The 6,867-nt window shown below is 44.1% G+C and overlaps 1 long non-coding RNA gene across 1 annotated transcript; it reads left to right on the top strand.

The window, feature by feature from the left end:
* Positions 1-1,464: 1,464 nt before the first annotated feature.
* LOC142072879 (uncharacterized) lies at positions 1,465-6,409 on the top strand. The gene is made up of 2 exons (XR_012669481.1): positions 1,465-1,519; positions 6,017-6,409. It is a non-coding gene; the product is annotated as an uncharacterized LOC142072879 (long non-coding RNA).
* The last annotated feature ends 458 nt before the right edge of the window (positions 6,410-6,867 follow it).

Raw genomic sequence — 6,867 nt, forward strand, 5'->3', positions numbered from 1 at the left:
CAAATACAGAACAGAAATATTTATTGAAGACTTCTGTCTCTTCTGCATTATAATTTGATAATTCTACCATTGCTCATGGTTAGGATTCTTTTTGCTCCTAATATATAGTGGCAGAGCTCTGACCTTGTCCCCTGGGTCCTGTGCTTCTAGGCAGTTTATGCTAGCCTCAGTGGCTCACTGCAACCCTCCACGTAGCCCTTCTCTCTCTAGGGCCAGGGTTACAGTCTACTGAGCCCTTTTCATCATAAGCCAGCAAGGAGCCTGCAGTTTATTCTATCATTGCTACAAGCCTGAACCAAGAACTTTGCCATTACTATATGTAATTGAATTCATTTAACCAATTCTAGTTCTCATCTATATCTTTTTCCTTTTATGAATAAACCTTTAGATTTTAGATTCTAGAGGATTGGCAACAGCATAATTTGTGGGTAAGATCTAACTTGTATATTGACCTGGGTCTGGGGCTTGGTCCTTTGGGGTATTTTTTTCTTTTACTGGGGTATTGGTTTTCATTACCATTCGTCCCCATAACCAGTGGCACTGGTGGTGATACTAGGAAACTGGAGTATCTAAGGGAATTGCTTGTGTGACTTGTGGTTAGCCAGTGGGGTAAAACCAAAGTCTTTTCTGTTTGGCTGGTTTGGTTTGCCTTGGTGTGCAAAAGAACCCCAGCCTTAGGTGTAACTGCTCAGGTTTAAGCAATTTGTCCTGAATTGGCACTCTCAATTGGCTCCCACCAAAGCCAGCATCGTTACAGTAGCAGACATCAACTAATAGCCCATCTTCTGCTTTATCTGTAAAGACATTGATCCATAAGCATTTCAAGATCATTTTCTGCTAAGTGATCAGCGACTCAGAAAAAGGTCATGCCATTTTTGACATAATTCTGCTCTCTCACCCCTTTTGCCCACTTGATCCTTCCTAAATAGGCTGTAACCATGAATTGTAAAATTCCAGTCATGGGAATCATCCCACCAGGTTCCAATAATACCAACAAAAGCGAATTTATGCTCGTAAATTCCAGTTCCTCTTGTTTGTCACCCAGGCTCCTACCATTCGTGTCTAAGCAACTAAAGAATTTCTTCTTTGCATGTCCTTTGGTGTCTCTATTTATTCTCAACATCACGATTTTGTGCTAAGTGTTCTTATCTTCCCTCTTTTTTTTTTACCCGTCCCCCTTTTGTTATTAGTTTAATGCCCTCCTGTCCCTAAGAAAATGGGTCCCCCTTCTACTGAGGTGGAGGCTGTCATAAATATAAAGGGAAGGGTAACCACCTTTCTATAAAATCCCTATAAAATAGTACTATAAAATCCCTCCTGGCTGGAGGCAAAACCCTTTCACCTGTAAAGGGTTAAGAAGCTACGGTAACTTTGCTGGCACCTGACCCAAAATGACCAATGAGGGGACAAGATACTTTCAAATCTGGAGGGGGGTGGGGAACAAAGCGTCTGTCTGTCTGTGTGATGCTTTTGCCGGGAACAGATCAGAAATGCAAGCCTTCCAACTCCTGTTAAGTTAGTAAGTAATCTAGGTAGAAAATGCATTAATCTTATTTTGTTTAATGGCTGGTAAAATAAGCTGTTCTGGAGGGAATATATATTCCTGTTTTTGTGTCTTTTTGTAACTTAAAGTTTTGCCTAGAGGGATTCTCTATGTTTTGAATCTGATTACCCTGTAAGGTATTTACCATCCTGATTTTACAGAGGTGATTCTTTTACCTTTTCTTTAATTAAAATTTCTTCTTTTAAGAACCTGATTGATTTTTCATTGTTCTTACGATCCAAGGGTTTAGGTCTGTGTTCACCTGTACAAACTGTTGAGGATTATTATCAAGCCTTCCCCAGGAAAGGGGGTGTACGGCTTGGGGGGATATTTTGGGGGAAGACGTCTCCAAGTGGGCTCTTTCCCTGTTCTTTGTTTAAAATGCTTGGTGGTGGCAGTATACTGTTCAAGGACAAGGCAAAGTTTGTACCTTGGGGAAGTTTTTAACCTAAGCTGGTAAGAATAAGCTTAGGGGGTCTTTCATGCAGGTCCCCACATCTGTACTCTAGAGTTCAGAGTGGGGAAGGAAACTTGACAGAGGCCATCCAAACTATATGGCCCTCCCTCCCCACAGAAGTTGGACCAATGTTGTGCAAAACCTAGGGTTACCATCTGGGTCTCCTGGACAGAGCCTCTGAGCTTCCTTTTCCTGTCTGGGTGGATTTCTCAAATAACAGGCAACGTCTGGGGTTTTTACAGAGCAGACAAGCTACAGCTCAGAAAGAGCCCCAATTGGTCCCTCTCCTGCACCCGCAGCTGATTGGTGCAATCCCCTGCAAACCACAGCTGCCTGATCGCACCACCCCATGCCCCAGCTCTGAGCCCTGGGATGGGAGTCTCTCAGGGAGGCACTGACTGACGATGGTCGCTGTGTCCTGGGCTTTCACCAGCCACCCTGCCACCATGAGAGCGACACGGCCTCCCACCTCCAATTAGTACCCCCTCTAGTTCCCCCAACTGTACCCTCCTTCCCTGCCCCCTCTAGCTCTCCCCTCCCCCACAATGTCCTCTTTTTGGAAATCTGAAATATGGTAAACCTCCACCTAGCCAGCGGTTCGCTTCCGAAATCTGCTGCATTCTGTCTTCCTTTGTTTAACCTGCTCTTTAACACCTCTGATGCTGGGGATTGCACCTCATTCATTGTATTGCAGAGAACCTGCAGTGAATACTGCATTGTATTGCAGTGAAGAGAGGAACCAAAAATCCACAATTAAAAAAAATCTTTTTTCAATAACCGACACGAACATTTCAATTAGAACTGAAAATGTTCATTTTGTTTTGAAATTCCCCATTGACCAATTCAATCGCACTTGACACTGTCCCTGTGAAAATTTCCGTTTCTGATTAAATCTTTTTTTTTTTAAGGGAACACTTTTCAGACAACAAATTTGGAGCAGTTCTAGTGTGTTCCCTGGGGAAGGCTTCCAGATCTGTTTGAGGCCTGATTTATTTATTTATTTTTAATCAATTTCCTTTTGCTAACCTTCATGCCCTGTTACTCTGATTGCCTACAGATGAGGGGGAATTGCATGTGCCAAATGACCAGCTATGCGTCCAACTACTTGCATGTGATGTATCTGATATCTGAATGCAGTCACAGTAATTCCACATACACATTCACAACGGCATTGCTCTGTTGTTGCACTTGGGTAATACTAGAGCAATGTGGGAGTGGATCAGAACCTAGTTGTGCAATTGCATGGACATTTCTTTACACGCAATACAGAAAAACAGGTGCTCGGGGTCTAATCCTGCCCCCACCCAGGGGTCAAATTAGCAGTGAGGTCACAATTAGACTCCTTGTGTTACAGAAATACAGGAATCCTCATTGCAAAGAGACCGGTCTCCTTCCCTTTCCTTCCCCAAACTAGGAAGTGTTTCAAAATAGGGGGGAAATGCCAACATTAGGCCATTTTTTCCCCTTGTTCCTCAGATCCTACCTTCCCTGACCCCAAACCGGCCTCATTACCACTGCCCATGACATATGTGGGAGGTTAGTGATTTAGTGAAGAGATAAACCCAGAGCCTCCAGGGCCAGCGATCAGTGTTTGTTTCTGCCTTGTGTAAAGTTAATTGGTTTAGATTTTCCAGGAACAAATGAGAGAAACCCATTCCCAGCGTGCAAAGCTCATGGCTGCTTTCTGATTAATTATAATTGGAAATAACGTTTTGAAATTGCATTAACCAATTATTCATTGTTGTTGTTGAGCTTGCCCCATCATAGGATAGCTGGGAGCACACACAATGATATAAACAATACTCTAGGGCAAACAACATGGCTATAAAATAAACTGGTTTCTCACCCCCTCATGGCAGCCATTTCTGAAAGTAAATATCCTGCTGGCTTGAAAAACGCATATCCTAGGATTTGACCATGAGTGAAGAGCTAAAGTGATCAAATACATCATCCACTAGGCAGTAAAGGCTGCCAGAGTTGGGATGTGGCAGATCTGAGCCATTGCAATGTATCCTAATGGAAAGGGCAGCGGACTAGACCTCGGGAGATCCAGGTTCACATCTTACCTTTGCCACTGGACTCCTGCATAACCTTGGGCAAGTCATTTCCCTTGCATTGTGCCTCAGTTTCCCCATCTGTAACATGGGGGTAACGATACTGACCTCCTTATGAAGTGTTTTGAGATTGACTGATGGTAAAAATTAGGTGTTATTGTTAACAATGAATCCCATCAAGAGAAACAATCTCACCGATTGTGCAAGCCTTTGACTTTTTTCCACCCCTAATTCAACCAGAACTTTCCACAACCCTTGTCCCATGATCCTTTCTGCAAGGACCATAAAATTAGAGTTGCAGCAAGCAAATGGAGCTGGTGTTTGGGTGGTGGGCAGGGAAGGCTGCCGATTCTCGGCTGGACAGTTGGATAACGTGAATCAGCATTAAATGGCATTTCCAAGACTCTACAACTGTGGGTCTCATGTCAGGAAAATGAAACTGATCATGTCCTTCGCAGCCTGGCCTCGTGGTGGTCATGCTTAATTCCAAATAAGCACTCACTCCACATGCGTGTAGATCTTCCAGACAGCAATAGATGATACTCGTAACACTCCCAAAAGTGACACAAGAGTGTGCGTGACAGCCTAGGACAGACTGTCAAAAACCAGGGCACAACCCCCAAATCAGCTGTGAGCTCTAAACGTAGATTTCACAAACAATGTGCAAACTCCTCAGGCACTTGAACAGCCTTAACATGGAGTCACCGCCAGCCCCTAGGGTTCTCTGGTCTGTCTTGCTGCCCAGGTGAATGTACCTCTCTGCTCAATGGCTCCCTACACCAAGAATCACAGCAATATTCATGGTACTTCTGATCCCAAAGGACCAGTCACTTACCCCAGATCAATTGCCCTTTAGGTCTCACACCAAAGATAACACTTGTAGCCAATCCTATAGTAAAGTACATGAAGATTTATTAAATAGGAAAAGGGAATATGAGCTTCTATAATCAGAAAGCTCTATTTGTCCTTTAGTGCTAACCCAGACTAGACATCCTGGGATTTCTTGCTCAAGCCTAGAAACACCTGGCCCTTCACCACACCCAAATCCAGGCAGCATAGAGATACCTAATACTTTTGTTTGGGGTTTTTATCCCACTCCTGCCTTGTGCTCTGAGCTGCAAACTCAGCTGATGGGAGTCCACTTTCATGACACATCTTCATGGGGAGCAGAACACAACAACAATAACAGGCTTTAGTCCTTTTATTGACAATTCCTAATCCCACAGTGGGGCGTTTCCCGTTGTAAGAACAGACGATGGCCCATCTGGTATCAGTGGGTCTCCTCTTTTTGGAAGGGGTAAATCAATGTTTGTAGAAGAACAGCTCTTCACACTAATTAATGTCGCTTTCCGGTATGATGATACAGAAGTTCACAATACAACCGCTCTGGTATTTGATTACAGTGTGAAGCACAGATATTACCAGCAAGATTAACACAAGCAGTAACTGAAAAGCATCCAACAGAGTCTAACCATAAAACACTTTCTTAGAATTCTTACACTTGCAGGTTGATGTTGATAAAATAACTAAATCTGTCCGTGAGACATGGGAACCTTGACACAAGCTGGCACTGGTCTGCCAGTGTCACTGTACTTTTCCTCCTTTTGAACATGTTTTGGTGGGCAGCAGAGCTGGTGGAAAGTTTTTTATCCAAACATAGCTATCGGTGGTCCAATGGCTCTTTGATCACAATGAACACGCTCTCTGCAAATTTTCACTTGGTCAAAAATGTCATTTTTGGTTACAAACAGAGAATTAAAGGGGGGCATTAATAAAAATTAATCAGAGGGCATTTGAGTTCCAGCAGAGCCAGGTCCCTCACTGCTATAGAAGGGATCTCTGGGCAGATCAAACAATCTAGTGTGTGTGTGTGGGGGGGGGGGACGGACAGTTGTTTCTTTGTCACAATATGAATTTATTCCTGCATTGTAGCAATAAAAACTTTGTTTCTTTCACACACAGGGCTCCTGATTAAGTGATTTCCTGTCCCTGATGTGAGAGCGATTAGATTGTTGTGAGAACAAGGACACACACACACATACCCCACTCCTGTGGAAAGCCCCTGCGCATGCAGTTTGTGCAGGGGAAACAGAACCTGCCCCACCAACTGATGGACAGCCTGCCCATTCTGCTCTCAGCCGAAATAGGAGATCTTGGTTTGTCCCTGTACTGGGGCATGTCACCCTTTGCTCTGTGTGGGTGTGAATGCACCCCTGTATTCACACCCTGCACACGACTGTAATAATCTCTGTACAAAACATGTCTTGTAAAAACTAAGAACTCGCTGGTCAATCCTATCAAAGGATAAAAGGTGTGTAGCAACATTCTATGTAAAGTTATGAGCACAAGCTGAAATCCTGACTGAAGTATGTTTACCAGACAAGTGTGGGGGGAGGGGAGAGTAAATCTGTTTCTTGGGTGTCATCAAGTGGCCATTCTTTGGGAGGGAAGTGAGGCAGGAACAAACAGAGCTGCAGTTTAGGAAACAGCATGGAATCTCTTTCACCTAGAGATGCCTTGTCTCTGTCCTCCATGCTGCAATGAACTTTGTCTAGGGCTAACCCTCAGGAAACTTCATTGCAAAGGGTGACTGGACTACAAAAGTGAGGGGCAAAACACCCCAAGGTGTCTCTCCCTCTCCCTCTTTTACCTAAGACGACAAAAGAAACAGGTTTTGGACTTTGGGAGCAGATCCTGGCCTGAGAATGTTCCTGGGAACATGGGGTAAGGGATTCCACCTTGAACCAAGGCTAGCTTGTCAAGTTTTAGCACTAGGATGCTAAAACTTGCCCGTTCAAGGGTCCCTTCCCCAA

Source organism: Caretta caretta, chromosome 7 (genome assembly GCF_965140235.1).
Source record: "Caretta caretta isolate rCarCar2 chromosome 7, rCarCar1.hap1, whole genome shotgun sequence".
Lineage (NCBI taxonomy): Eukaryota > Metazoa > Chordata > Testudines > Cheloniidae > Caretta > Caretta caretta.